Raw genomic sequence first — 15,762 nt, forward strand, 5'->3', positions numbered from 1 at the left:
TAAATCCACGAACCGGCACACTGCTCTTGTGTCGCACATAGCGTTCAGGATTCTCCGCAAAATAAATTAGTTACAGCTCGTTATTCCGAAGGTTCGTTATTCCGAAGGTTCATTAATTCGAAAATGAAATAAGGTTTGTTATTCCGAAGGTTCGTTATTCCAAAAATGAAACAAAACTCGTTATTCCGAAGGTTCGTTACCGACCCTATACCCTATCATTTCGGATTAAAACCTTCGGAATAACGAACCCTATTTCATTTTCGGATAAACGAGCCTTCGGAATAGCGAACCCTATTTCATTTTCGGATTAACGAACCTTCGGAATAATGCCCCAAATGTTCGGATTATCGAACCCTATTTCATTTTCGGATTAACAAACGTCTAGGTATACTGTGTGTTTCGGGTTAACGAAATCGGTTAATTCGAAAATGAAACAAAACTCGTTATTCCGAAGGTTGATTACCGACCCTATACCCTATCATTTCGGATTAAAACCTTCGGAATAACGAACCCTATTTCATTTTCGGATAAACGAGCCTTCGGAATAGCGAACCATATTTCATTTTCGGATTAACGAACCTTCGGAATAATGCCCCAAATGTTCGGATTATCGAACCCTATTTCATTTTCGGATTAATAAACGTCTAGGTATACTGTGTGTTTCGGGTTAACGAACCTTCGGAATAACGAACCTTCGGAATAACGAACAGCACCCAATAAATTCACGAAACGGCACATGGCTTTCAAATTTATTTCTGCTTAAGGTTATTTCACTAAGAAAAGTTTAAATTACAGTTAGCTCTTCTAGTAATCGTATAGCACTGCGCTCTTGGCATTGTAAATCTAACATCCGTGTATAAAAGTATTGTAGATTAGTTGTTCTTATTTAGATCATGGAGCTTCATGTTTAGATCTTTACTTCTTTTTTTTTTTATTTTTCATTACGTATTCTCAATATTCATTTAAACAGGAAGGCAGCCTTTTATACTTTGTTTTTCATGCACTTCATTGTTTACGAAAATGAACAATTTCCCGACTCATTTTAAATAGGTATGCAGACGTACATTAATACCAAATAAGAATTCACACAAATTCCTCGTACTCCCCTCCTCTCTCCATCACTCCTTCTCTTTCAATCTTCATCATCTTCATCATCATCATCATCATCCTCTACACTTGTATTCTTCGAGAAATAATGACATTTTCAAACACTCTCAAGTCCTGTATTGTATACAATCATTCATTAAAGGAAGAAATACACATTCCTTTTTGACAAATGAAATTCATTTTTATTAGATTATATTCAACATTTAATTCGGGCAGAACTGAAAAAAAAAAGAAATCTAGGAAAAATAATTGTTTGAATATATATTCATTACTATAATTTTATTGTATTGTTTCCAAGTATCATAAGTTGTACATTTTATTAAACGGATTTCCACATTTCATTTTCAGCCAAATTCAAAATGCATTACTATATTATGGTATTTCGTAACAACAAATATAATAAACAAAACTGCTGTTAAATAAGAAGCTGTTAAAATGAGATTTTATATTACCTCCAGGATGGACAGTAGTTCATTCAATCATAATTTAAAGTAACTATATTTCCCGTAATGAAAGAAATCTTAACGTTATTGACATATATGTTCTAATGAACAAGACATTTTCGAGGAACCCATATCACAATGAAATAGAAATACATTACATTGTACCTTTACACAATATTCCTTTACCTTCATAGAATAAAATATTGCTTAGTATTTCTTATATCCATTTCTGACCAAAAAATGAAGGAATCTTTTTTTCTTATCATCAAACTAAATACAAGTCATCTCTACTTCTTCGGAACCGATTATAAAATGTATTGTTCTCGCAGCTTTCAGCTCTCTGGCAGAAAGAAATTTCATGTTCATTCCAAATCGGCATAATATCAATCTCCTTTCTTACTCCAAAATCAGTTACTGGATATTCCCTATACACGAATTAATGATAAGTTTTACTTCTTAAACTTTACTGTTGTTTAAGTATGATTTATTTTAAGTGGAGAAATAAAGTCCAACCTCTTCAAAGCAAACATTTCTTCAAACAGTACAAAGATATTGTTAAACACTTTACAGAGTTATCTACACAAGTAATGTTCTTTTAAAAAGATTTCATAGAGATGAATTTCTACCTGATATTTTTACTCTAGATTTACGTGGAAATTATCAGTTTTGATATCTCTTCGAGTATCACACTTTCCACATTCAGATTCGTTAACGCAATCAAATTTTTCATGTTTTTTATATTTCTGTGGTTCTTTACGTCACAAATATTTCTGTATATAATTTTCTGCACATATTTCTGTAAATAATATTGACACCATGAAACAAGGTGACTGTTTTTTTTTTTTCTGGCACTGTACCTGTTTACAAGTAGACTGTTAACATATCAGACCTACATTTCTTCATTTTTTCTTTGAAAAATGAAATCTACAACAATATTCAATATAAAAAGACATAGATAATGATGGCCATGCTATAAGTCCTCATGTGGACACAGACTGCAAGAATATGGCTGTGTACTGCAGTACACGTATCATCCAATAAAACATTTTCTGTCAGAGTTTATTATTCATTCTCGAGTTGCAGAGAGAGAGAGAGCGAGCAGAGGAAATGTAAGCATCCAATTGCTTATAACCCTCTTGCAGTCTCCTAATACCTTTCTAACTCGCACAACTTGACTTGAAGCTTGGTCCTGACTTTAGTTTATGTCTGCTGTGGGTGTCCCAGGTGCTGGGGAAGGCATGATTAAAAAATACTGGGAATCGTTAACGGGGTTGGCCTAATGGCGGCCTGGCTAAAGGAGACAAAATGAATAGTATGGTAGGTGAGCTGCTTCATAAACAAAGTAAAAGAAAATACATTTTATATGGATTTTGATACTTATATAGTTTTTGCTTTAAAAAGCACTGTTACGCCAAAGAGAATGGAAGCATATTACAGTGGAAATTAAGGATGGCATCATTGTGACAAAGGTGTATGGAGAGACCCATGGATTGATGGTTATCACGAGTAATGCCAGTGAATAAAGTGACAGTGTAAGATACAGTACATAGGATTAATGTCCCATAATGTCCCCTTGATTCTTTCACATACAATATTTTGAAAATTTGAGACTCCATTGATAAACACATAGCAGTACGTTCAGTTCATGGTTTCTTCATTTGACATGATGATTTCATCACTAATTAGTTTGTGGATTGTCAGTCAAACAGATACAGAGATAACAAGCTATCCCAAACTCTGCTGCAAAAGTAGTGTTCAAATTTAAAACGAAATATATATATACATTAACACAAATTTCACTGGTTCTAAGAAGCTTGCACTGGCTTCATGTCAAAATTCATATTCAGTACAAAATGTTGATGTTAACTTTTGAATACACACTATTTGAGAGAACTACTTTGAATAGGAGACACACCAGAGAGAACCCTTTGTTCAAAAGGCAGGGACTTATTTGTTATGCTGAATAAAAAAGCAACAATATACATATTTGCTTGTCATGTCTCTACCATATGGAAGAATCTGCCCCAGAATTTAAAATAATTTACAAATGTTAATCTAAGTCTGCCTTGGGAATGCCTTCATTACAGTCTAAACATGAAACAAGGCATTATTGTTATTGCAATTGTATGTTTTTGTGTAATCATTTTTATCCTTGAGCACATAGGGACATAATACAGAATGTTCTTTGTGCTATATATAAGTACTGTTGATTATTATTATTACTTTTATTATCATTTATATTATTATTATTCATGTCATCATTGTTATCATCACTATTATTATCATCATTATTATTATTAGAAGTAGTAGTATAGTAGTATCATTATTACTATTATTATCATTATAATTATTATTATTAAAATGATGTCATATTTTATAATCCCACTACCCCCCCCCCCATTTCTGCACACACACAACCCAAAGTCATTAAATAGGACATCAAGCAGAACATCGAGATAATGTTCTGCCAGAACCTGACTGCCCATTCATCACGCACACACATTTGTGAAAAGTTTGCTGAGTGCTGTCTGGAGCAACTCTGTGATTGTAGTGAAATATTGCTATGCTCTCCTTCCATAACGATCCCTGGCTTGGACTTTGGTGCAGATGTTCAGCTCAGCCACCCTAGTCATTTGAAGCTGTTCCGGGTTTCTCTTTGCTTTCACCACTTCGACATATCCAGTAGACAGTTGTCATCAGCTTCTCTCCCTATATGCAAAGATGAACAATTGTTTTTCACGACAATGTTACTTCTATATTGCAGAGGGGAATGATGACATTTGAGACAACAGTCATGACATACTACTTAATCAATTTTCCACATCTGTAAAACTATATTGATTTGCCTGAGAAAATAATCATATAATGTTCCTTTCATATCAACACTTTGGTAATGTTTTGCTCAAAAGTGCTAATGCAATTCTGTTGAATTATAAGTTTTAATCAATGTGATAACGTTCATAACAAGACTATACTAGGATAACTCCTAATTGTCCATTGACACTTGATTTTCTGAGTAATATCTATGACAAAATAAAACCCAATACTACATGAATAGGTGTTGCACTGATTGCTGTTTATATCTTGCTCACCTTTAGCTCAGTGCACAATGTAACCTTTGAGTGCAGTAAGGAGAGGATGCTAAGCCAGACGAAGTGGTGAATGAACACATTGTTGACTAGAATCAGGAGCAGAACTGAAGTAAAGAATAAGACAAAGAATAAAGAAAGCAGAACATCACAAGTGAAAATCGGTGATATAGTTAACCCCATGTAAAAGTCTCATACTCTTACAACATTTGACTTCTGAGTGTACAAAGCAAAAAAAAAAAAAAAAAACCACACAACAACAACAACATTAATATTAGTGAAGCTTTAAATGTATATTGAGACCTTTCATTTTCATTGTCTTTGCCAAGTATATGTCATACTGTATGTGCCATTGACTTTTGCAAAGCTGATGGTATCTCATATCAGTACAGAGAGCTGCTCATTCCCCATCTCCATTGTCCCTCCCTCCCCCCCCCCCCTTCTCCCCCACCCCCCCCCCCCCCAAAAAAAAAAAAACAAAAAAACCACAGCAAACATATTAAAAAAAAACACACACACACAACTACAGTTATAACAGTAATGAAAGATACATGACACTGAGGAAATGCATACCGGTAAATATCAAGATCAGATTGAGAGACAGCATTGCCTTTATACCAAAATGCAGCATGACTGCAGGTAATTAGATGTCAAAATGTCGGATTCCATGTTATGTCAGTGCTTCACGTCCATCAAAACTACAAATACAGTTGTAATTTAACCAAAAAAAAAGAGTAAGATACACAATCATTTCAGTACGGTATGTGGAAAGTCAAATTATTAGTCGTATGCCTGCACTGTGTACTAGTATTACACACTGGTCTGTCTAAATCCTTGTCAGATAGTAATGTAACTTACTGTTCTTGTTCAAGCTTGTGATGATGGTAGAAATCTACAGGAATGCGGTTTGGAGTACAATTGTGTAAAGTAGCCCATCATCGAAGAACATCACTCATTTCAGTCCAGTCTGCAAGTTGTTGCGTTGTCCACACAAATGCCTCAATATCTGTTTGGAATGGAAGATGAATGCAAGATGTCAGTTACATGAAAATCCATCACCACTTACAATTCTGTGAGATCATCAATATGAGCCACAAATTTCCAAAACATCACACTGCCCCCTTCCCCACCTCCTTTTCAGGTCTACATTATATGGCGTATTAGAATCTGAAGTTTGAGAACATCACTCTGGTCTAATTGTACAATTCATGCCTCCCTCCCCCCCCCCCAAAAAAAAAAAAAAAACACAAAAAAAAAACACTGTGTTTCAAAGAGCCATAGATTGTAGAAAATCATAGCAAGCAAATATCACAAACTAAGGCAAAATTACTTGCCAGGTACATGTTTAAAATGTTTACATTTAGGCCTATAGCATGATATAACAATTTATGAATTCAGGTGCTGAGCATTAACGTTGCATAACAAATATGTTTTTGCTTGTTGTCTATCCAAATCAAAATTGCTGGTATGATATTCACGACAACATTATCAAACCTTATTGTTGTTCGTAACGCCTCGCCCTCAATTTAGACAACTGTTATGTGGGAGGAGGACCTTCCTCATTTAGATTTTAGCATAAGTACCTTTAAATCATTTTTTCCCATTGAGACTTCAAGGGTAGTCAGCGAAATAACATCACAGTAACCTGGACAGGTAAAGGTATTCAAGATCACTATCAATAATTTAACACTGTAACACAGTTAACTAGAGATCTATCTACATTAGATCTAGAAGAACTGTAGATAATTCCTGGAAGATTCAGAGTGAATAAGAGAGCTAATTTACCTGGGAAGAAGTAGGCAGTAGCATTACATACTTGAGCTCGTATTACAGGCAACAATAAAATTGTACAATATATTACCGTTTAGTGCGTTACAGATTCGATGCAAATGTGAGACGAGTTCATTTGACTCTAGTTCGAACCGCTTTCCCTATTCTTCACTTACACCGAATAATAGCTGTGGGACTGCAAACGTAGCGCACGAAGCTAGGACAGAGCCAAACTAAGTCATTGTGACCTGTTAGAGTACATATTTACACTCTTTGGATATTCTAATTCCTTATTCACAAATCTACATTCAATAAGGTGAAAAATTCGAATAATTTAACTGTCAATACAGAGCGATATGTAACTTTACCGATTTCATCTGTCTGGTTTCCGCTGCTCTGGGCGCAGCCATTTTGAACGAGCGCGTACGAGGACGTTTGACAGATAAGTGATTTTTGATGACATCCGGCGTGTACGCACGCAATAGTGCCACTTCGTGAAAATCCAGACCGACCAGTCAGAGTTTTTACGAAGTGGCACAGTCGTTATTATTACGTAATTACTCGAGATTGAGGTTCAAAAATTTGTCAGGTTGTAGAACTCGGTATATACTATCATAATATGCAAAAATCTCAAAATCGAAAATTTACTCGATTTTGGCCGGTTGTGCCGGTTCGTGGATTCAGCGACGAAATAACTGTTACGTCACGTGGTAAATGCATAAACAATATGGAGGGGACTGTTGAAAAGCAGGGCTTGTAGAATGCAGTCCCCTCGTACAGAAAAAAAAAAATATAATTGCAAAAAAAAAACAACAACAACAACAATTTCCTTATTTTAGGGGGGGGGATGTCTTACGACTCTTAGGGCTCAAGTATTTCAGATTTGCACCAGATGATCCTTAGACCATGAAGGGTTTAGCCCGGATAGCTAATCGGCATTCTACGTCTACCAAAAGATGGTGATTACATCAATAACTATATCCCTTGGTTTTCCAACTCTGCAGCTCTGCAGGTGAAGTCACTCGGTTGAGACCTGAGAGCGCTGACTTGATATGAATTCAGGTTCTTGAAACAGTCACACTTACATCCGGCAGTGCGGCCACAGGGCAAAGAAGCAGTCAGTGTTATTAGCAGAGCAAGGAATGATATTTCATCCATCATAGGTAGATATAGACAGAGACAATTTCGTCGAATCAAAGTGAATAAACGTTTCGATCCTAACGTCCGACCAGCCTATCCATAGTTCTCACAAAAATTGAGCACGGCGATATGTCGCACACATCCATACAAAGACCTAGCATCATGTCTGTTGTACTTTCACTAGTCTTGGCGAAGTGTGTATCCCGCGGAGTGCGTAGCATAAAACATACAGGTTCATCTTCATTGGGTCATACATGTATACAGTACGTGCCTGTGCGTACGGGTGTGGCAAGCGCATAATAACGATTCTGGATTTGGCTTACATGCATGCAGCACATTTTCCGTTTCACACTGATCAGATGATGGAGAAGACCTATACTTTCTTTCACATTGGTCCTTCCTGGATGCCCTATAGATGCGATTTGCATACGTTCCAACCTGCAACAGTGCATGAGAGAGCATCCACTATTATTGTTTTAATGAAAAGAATTGTGCCAGCACAAGGGACCGCGATGATAATGTTGTTTGACACTGTACAGAACATCAGACCCATTATGAGTCTAATGCGATCAAAGCAAAAAAATTCTGGCGAGAACAGTGCACACACCTATATACACTTCTATTTACCAGTTTGCAATGGTGCTGTGTGTTTTTGTTTTCTTTTTCTTTAAAGCACCAAGTCACTGTTTTTCTTTTCCGTTGTTCTTTTTGTTTTCTTTAGTTAATTGTGTTTGGTATATAACAGTAAGATTAAGAGTTGTATACATGTATGTAGGTTTGTTGGAGGTGAAAAATATTTAAGATATAAGGGCCTCATCCACGTCAAGCTCTGCTCATGATGACAGTCTCCTGTATTGATTTTTCCTTTGTTCATAGATAAATATCTATTTTGTATAATTTATGCTCATGTTTATTTATATAAAGAGTATGCCTTTATAAAGAGCAAAAAAAAAAACAGTTCTGAACTCACAGCATGTGAAGGTGCTGGTCAAAAATGCGCTTTAATGGAAACAAGGTTTTAAAAGTCTTCAAATAGCAAACGCCTTTCCGAGAGAGAAAACATTCAAGCTGTAGGCATAGATCTTTCTCATTTTGAACATCTTCTGTCCCAAGTGATTTCAAGAGGGTAACAGAAGCATGTCTTCATACCAGGCTTTCTTTTCAACGATCCCCCAACACACACGCACGCGCGCACGCGAGTGCACACACCATACATACAAACACACACATAAACAGGATATACAGTACATATTCGTGTTTGCCTTTGAAGAAAACACTCCCTATACCCTTCCTCTGTACCGATTCCAATTAACATGATATCCCCACAGCCTGCAGATATTAAACCTCTGTTTGTTCTATCTATAGTGATTAAAATACAACAACAAAACTCTATTATACAAAATACTAATGCTGTGTAGCCCTATGATATTTCATGATACGCAATCATCATTACTGTTTAGGATCGATATATCTGTTTAGGTGTAGCAACGTCAAAGGTGGAAAGGAAGCCCATGCACAACTCCTTAGTATGACGTAACATACACAAGACAACAGGAATCAAGACACGTTCTTTAATATACCTGACATTATTGAAGCACAATATTTGCGACTCCTGAAACCAACGTGGTTAATTAATGACGTAGATGTTATCGATCTATATTCATTGGAAAAATAAAACCACGACAGTGTCACGTTGGCAGTGAGTAACATGGTCGAGTTTGATTGCATGCAACTGATTGACAAATGCCTTTCATCAACGTAAATAAGCACCAAGTAATAAATACTGTGTTTTAGTCTAATAGCCATGCATGAGTAAAACACAACAAAAGAAAAATCATGAGCATGAATAATAATCAAAATATTATTGAACTCGAAACGACGATCTCTTGATAAAATTCGTCCATACATAGGTGTCGCTTCCACTCCACTACCGAGCTTTCTTCGAAGCAAAATGTATATGGGCCTGTCCCCTAGATTTAGAAAGCGTATCCAAATTCCAAATGAGGGATATTTTGTATAGAGGGATTCACCTCCATCAACCACACATGATTTTGCTTCATAATCAAGCTTGCGTAGCTCGTATTTAATATGTTTAATGAGTATTCTATGTAGTATCTCTGTTTCCGCAAAAAAGCCTTTTTATTCCGTTGTTTTGTGATAATCATGTCCATTGTAGAAAATTCTGCATAAATTGAACTTGAATAAAAATAAAAAAAAAAAGTTTAGGGCTGGTTCAGAGATGTGATAGCCTTTTATCAAGGCCCTCTCGCTGTATGTTGGCGAAAATGGGTGAGCGAAGCCGAGCGCGACCGTTCAACTCAGCTGAGCTCACTTCGATCGCCCCATTCGCTCACCACCATACAGCGAGAGGACCTTGGCAAAAGGCTACAGGTGTGAGACCAACGTGGTCTGTGTCTCGGGCTCGATAGCTGACACCTTTTTTACGTGTACTAGGAATGGCTTCTGTCCTGCTATTCAAACATCCGATGGGGGGGGGGGAGTATAAAAAAACACTTTATAACGGCCTGTTATAACAACAACACTGCCAAAGAAGGTGGGGCAAATCACATTGCCAGTTATTTTACGGCCAAAAGGATTTTCAATTAAAAACTCGCAGAATTGTGTACTCTTCGCCTTCCTTCGGAAAACACACTTTAGAATCATCATTCTTCATACCATTTTTTAAACAACACTATTTTGTTCCTGATATATAGCAGACTTCATTATATTGTCATCAGAAGAGGTCTACGATACAGCCAAGTTATTGAACAGAAAAACGAGTTTCACCTGTGTGAATGCCAATAACGGCCCTAACAGGTTGGAATGGATGGGGGGGGGGGGGGTCGAAAATTGGGAACACAGTTTTTCATGCATAGTCATATACACAGCTCGTTGTTATAAAAAACGTAGCCAAAATGCAAAACTACAGGTTTCAGAAATACAACCTATGATCTATATACACACTATAATACAAACATATAAATTATATCTACATAAATACCTAATATGCCCAATCTCAGTCAGTCCTATTGTGGACGAAGACAGTGAAGATTCGGTGATGATTTATTATAAAACAGACTTGTGAGAGACTAGGCCAACTCTTTTCTTTCTTTCAGACATAGTCTTTTTAAGTACAAGTAATAATTTTATAGTTGTTAGGCAATTCACCCAAAATATAATAACTGCCTAAAAATCAGATATCCTACTTGACGTAGATGATAAATATCTAATTCATTAGATATCGATCTCTCATATGTTTTTTTTAGTAATGAAAAGATAAGAAAGAAGTACATATATTCGTATTGCATATAGAATGCTTAAATTAGAGATAATCATAATCATCGATGATGATTGAGATAAATTCCGCAAAAAAACTACGCGGTTAATGCTTCGAGTTCGGCAGCTGACACCTCCTCTGTCTTATTAGGAACTGCTTCTGTTTTTCTCAACAAAGCCTGTTTTGTTCGTGGTGTATAGCAGACTTGCAGTGTGAGTCTGTTCTCTGTGATTGTAGTTATAATTTTCATTATTATCATAATTATTATGATAACGTATGGTATGAAGTGTTTTGGTTGTGTGGTTCTATAGATAGGAGAGGAGAGGAGACGTCTATCATAACTGCTCCTAGAGTTGTGGATATTTTTCGATATTTACACGTTCCTTTGCACATACTGGTGTTATGCTTTGTTACTGTGACATAGACGTGAGGATATGACAACTTGAACGTCAAAAAGATACTGTTTCGTCGCTTCATTTTGGTGTAATTTGACAGTCAAAATGTCGAGCAACGGGCGATCTGCTGAACACGAAGCTCCGAAAACCCGCGCCCGGACCAGGGGGCTGATTCAAGCACCGATGACCGAGGAACTGACCGCTGGTCATCAAACCAAGGCAGGGACAATCGAGGGTAATACCACTCTCGATCTCGCCATTCAAGTTAAAATAAAGGAAGCTCTTTGTTCTGATGATGTGTTCAAAGCTCTCGTGTGCTCCGTGAAAGAAGCTGTTCTTGAACAAGTTACACAGCAGGTGTATGAGGCTCTCAAAATGGACGCTGACCAACACCAAGTTCATGTGAACAGCTTGGAAAAGAAAGTGAAGGAGCTGGAAGGAAAACTCTCCGCCATGAACTCAGCGCTCGATGAACAAGAGCAATATAGTCGCCGCAACTGTCTGCGATTCTACGGTTTTAAGGAATGGCCGGGCGAAAGTACCGATACACTCATCTCCGACATTGTGAGAGACCACATGAACATTCACCTGGCAGAATCCGACATTGATCGCAGCCATAGAACACCCCGAGAAGCAGCACCAGGACAGGGCCAGAGAGGGTAAAAAGCATCATAGTCAAGTTCGCCAGCTACAATGTGCGTCAAAAGGTCTACGCTGCAAGGTCAAAGTTGAAAGGGACATCTGTCTTCATCAACGAGGATCTTACCAGCCATCGCCAGAGCTTGATGTACGCTGCGAGGACCAGTGATGCCATCGCCTGGACATGGTCGCAAGATGGAAAGATCTATGCCTTGATTACTGGAACTGGTGCTGACAGGAGGAAAATCGTCATCCGGACAAAGGCCGACATCGAACGTCTCAGCTAGTTGCAATGAGTATGATGGTGATAGAGTTACGTAACGATGATTTAGCAATATGCCAACACTATATCCATGTATCATTATGCTGTAAAGCAGTCAAAAATAATCAAAATGCTATGATGTGTGTTAAATGTTCATTATGGTGCCATCTCAAATGTACGTCAGTTGACAGAAAAACATTCGAATCAGAAAATGATTGGATATGTGATGTTTGTTTATCCAAAGAATTGCCATTCTATCCATATTCACTCAACCCCGAGTTAAGTAGGCCATCCGATGAGTGTATAAGTACAGACAGATGTGAACCCAACGTTGAAGATTTTGAAGTAAATCAGCAGAGAATTCGTAAGTGAAAAGGATTGAAATTGACACATTTAAATTGCACGTCTTTATTGAAGAACATAGACGAACTGAGATTACTTCAACATAAACTTTCAGCTGATGTTTTTCTTTTGAATGAAACACATATAAATGATTTAATTTCTGATTCTGAATTAAGTATTGATGGATATGATATCATACGCAGGGATAGGGACCGCTATGGAGGTGGTGTCGCCGCCTATGTCAAATCAAACATGAGGTATGAAATACGTACAGATTTAGTCGACGACAGTTTGGAGTTGTTGCCTATTGAATTGAAGTTCACAAATAGAAAGAACTTGATAGTAGTTGTGTGGTATACAATAGGCAGCCTAGCGCCAATCATAAAGTATTTGAACATTTTTACTCGTTTTTGCAAAATATCGATGACTTAAACACTGATTTTGTTATTCTCGGTGACATCAATTGTAATATGATGAAGCCGTCTGGTGTGAATTTATGGCAGACTAAGCGACTTTTACAATTGTTTGAAAGTTATAACTTAACACAAGTTATTGATAGTCCGACCAGAGTCACACAAACAACTTCTTCGATTGTAGATTTGGTTATCACCAATAAGTCTGAAAAAATTGTTCAGTCTGGTGTTTTGCCCATTTCTATGAGCGAACATTATTTGATATACAGTGCGTATCAAAATAAACGCAACAAGATTTGATTTCAAATTTGTGAAGATTGTGTTAACTTTACACCAAAGTGAGTAGCAACATCTTAAAACCACGTATCTCCTCTTTCCAATTATATCTAATTTATTCTTACACGGTCATGGATGGCTGAGTAATCATTCTTTTTGGACAATGGGTCAAATTGGACTTGGGACCAAGTTTAGGCACAGCAAGAATCAATGCACCTTATTAGAAATTAACGAAACAAACGGAATAATGATATCAATTTTAATGAAATTAATGATCGCAACTTACCATTGTCTTCTTACGGATACTAGTATCTCTTTTTAACATTACATCCCATGCCCCTCAACATGGCCACTATTTCTTTCCACATAGCCATCTCACGCACAGCCCTGAGAATCATTGGGGCTTGGTGGCGTATAGAGCTTCAAACTCATCAGTGATTCTTTGTCTCAGAGTTGCAATGTCAGGTGGAGGGGTAATGAACACTTTGCTCTTGAGATAACCCAAAGAAAAAAGTCACAAGTCAGATCTGGAGATCGTGGTGGCCACTCCACATCATGATACAAGGCAATCACCCGATTTCCGAATACCTCAGCCAATCTGTTTCTTAATGCAACTAGTCGATCGGCTGGTGCGCCATCCTGTGCCCACCATAGGCATCTGAACACACTCCTTTGTTGCACAGGAAAATTGTCCATTAATTCAGGAATCATATTTCATTTAAAATTTGTAAGTATCCATTTCCGTTCATGTTGTTTTCAAAGAAGAAGGCCATAGGAGCAAACCGTTTCTAGAAAGTCCAGAACAGACATTCAGCTTTTCTCTACGAAAATCTACGTCATAGTTGAATGCAGAAACTGAAACTTGGTCCCAAGTCCAATTTGACCCATTGTCCAAAAAGAATGATTACTCAGCCATCCAGGACCGTGTAAGAATAAATAAGATATCACTGGAAAGAAGAGATATGTGGCTTTAAGATGATGCTACTCACTTTGGTGTAAAGCTGACACAATCTTCACAAATTCGAAATTAAATCTTGTTGCGTTTTTTTGATACGCGCTGTACTTTATGGGGAAATAAATCGTCTGGATTACAAGGAAATTGTCATAGGTACAGAGAAATGCGTAATGTTAATAAAGTAAATATGACAGAATTTGTCGATGATGTGAGTAAAATAATTTGGAGTGATCTCACAACTATGACAAATGTTGATGATGCATATCGCTCGTTTGAGGAAAGTTTAATGAAAGTCATTGATAAACATGCACCATTAAAGAAACAAAGAGTTAAAAAGAAAAACTCGCCATGGATGACTGTCAATATACTGGAATTAATTCGCACAAGAAATGTACAAAAGAAAAAAGCAATAAAATTTAAGCAAGAATGTGATTGGTTTGAATATCGGAAACTAAGGAATCTCGTCACAAAGGAAGTGAGAAAGGCCAAAACTGAATTTGTTAGTAATACCGTAAAATCGAATATTAGTAATTCCAGTGCAATTTGGAAATCGTTGAAACATCTCATGCCATCCAAAAGTCGGAAAGAAAATATTATGTCTATAGAAAAAGAAAATGGAATTATAAGTGACAAACGAGAAATAGCAGACTGTTTTAATTCATTCTTTACTGAAATTGGTGAGTCCATACAAAAAAAAAAAGTGTAGTGTGATGATAACGCACAGTACAGAGAGTTCATAAGAGCACGTGACAATACGTTTGAATTTCACTCGATCTCGGAAAGAGATGTAATCGACGTAATACACGTATTACCAGATAAAAAGTCTTGTGGAAGTGATAATTTACCATTGTTTTTGTTGAAACCTATTTCTAAATATATTGCGATTCCTTTGACCCAAATATTCAATCTGTCCATTCGAACAGGGAAGGTGCCAATGAAACTGAAATGTTCCAGAATTACACCCATTTTGAAGAGTGGTAAAAAGACTGATATTATACAAATAATGACTGCTATGAGGGGCACAGTTAAAATTATGGGCCCGAGGTGATGTGAAAACCGTAAACCATGCCCGAAGCGAAGCTGAGGGCATGGTTATGGTTTTCACATCACCGAGGGCCTACGTAATTTTAACTGTGCCCCGAATATCAAGCAGTCATTATTTGTTTTATATACCGAAAATATAGATTCCGAAATATAGATACCAAAAATATAGATTCTAGTCTCTTTTACAGCACTCGTAATCAATGCTGATCGACAGCGCGGCGGCCGTATCATTGGTGCGTACATGAGTGATCATCTATGTGACTGTCTCCAAACTAGTCCGCTAGTCTCTTTTACAGCACGCTGATTGAATGCGCGGCGGTCGTATCATTGGTGCGTACGTATGAGCGATCTACGTGTACGGGGTCGCGACTGTCTCTAAAACCTATTTACTAAATGTGCCCTGGCCCCGGTCACAGTACCTCAAAAATTGGGCACAGCTATTTTCATGACTCCCCTTTTAACCAATCAGATGAGAGGATTCTAGAAATGAGGTATATAAGAATAACTATAGACCGACATCTATATTACCTCTTTGCGCTAAGATATTAGAGAAAATTGTGTACAATCAAGTTCATGTTTATTTGAAAGCCGCTGATATTATCAATGTAAA

General features: G+C 37.1%; 1 long non-coding RNA gene across 1 annotated transcript; it reads right to left on the reverse strand.

Annotated features, from left to right (window-relative positions):
* Positions 1–3,964: 3,964 nt before the first annotated feature.
* LOC140227245 (uncharacterized) lies at positions 3,965–6,776 on the reverse strand. The gene is made up of 4 exons (XR_011901029.1): positions 6,223–6,776; positions 5,498–5,645; positions 4,643–4,746; positions 3,965–4,259 (listed from the first exon to the last, which is right to left on the reverse strand). It is a non-coding gene; the product is annotated as an uncharacterized lncRNA (long non-coding RNA).
* Positions 6,777–15,762: the final 8,986 nt, after the last annotated feature.

The sequence above is a fragment of the Diadema setosum genome, chromosome 4 (genome assembly GCF_964275005.1).
Source record: "Diadema setosum chromosome 4, eeDiaSeto1, whole genome shotgun sequence".
Classification (NCBI taxonomy): domain Eukaryota; kingdom Metazoa; phylum Echinodermata; class Echinoidea; order Diadematoida; family Diadematidae; genus Diadema; species Diadema setosum.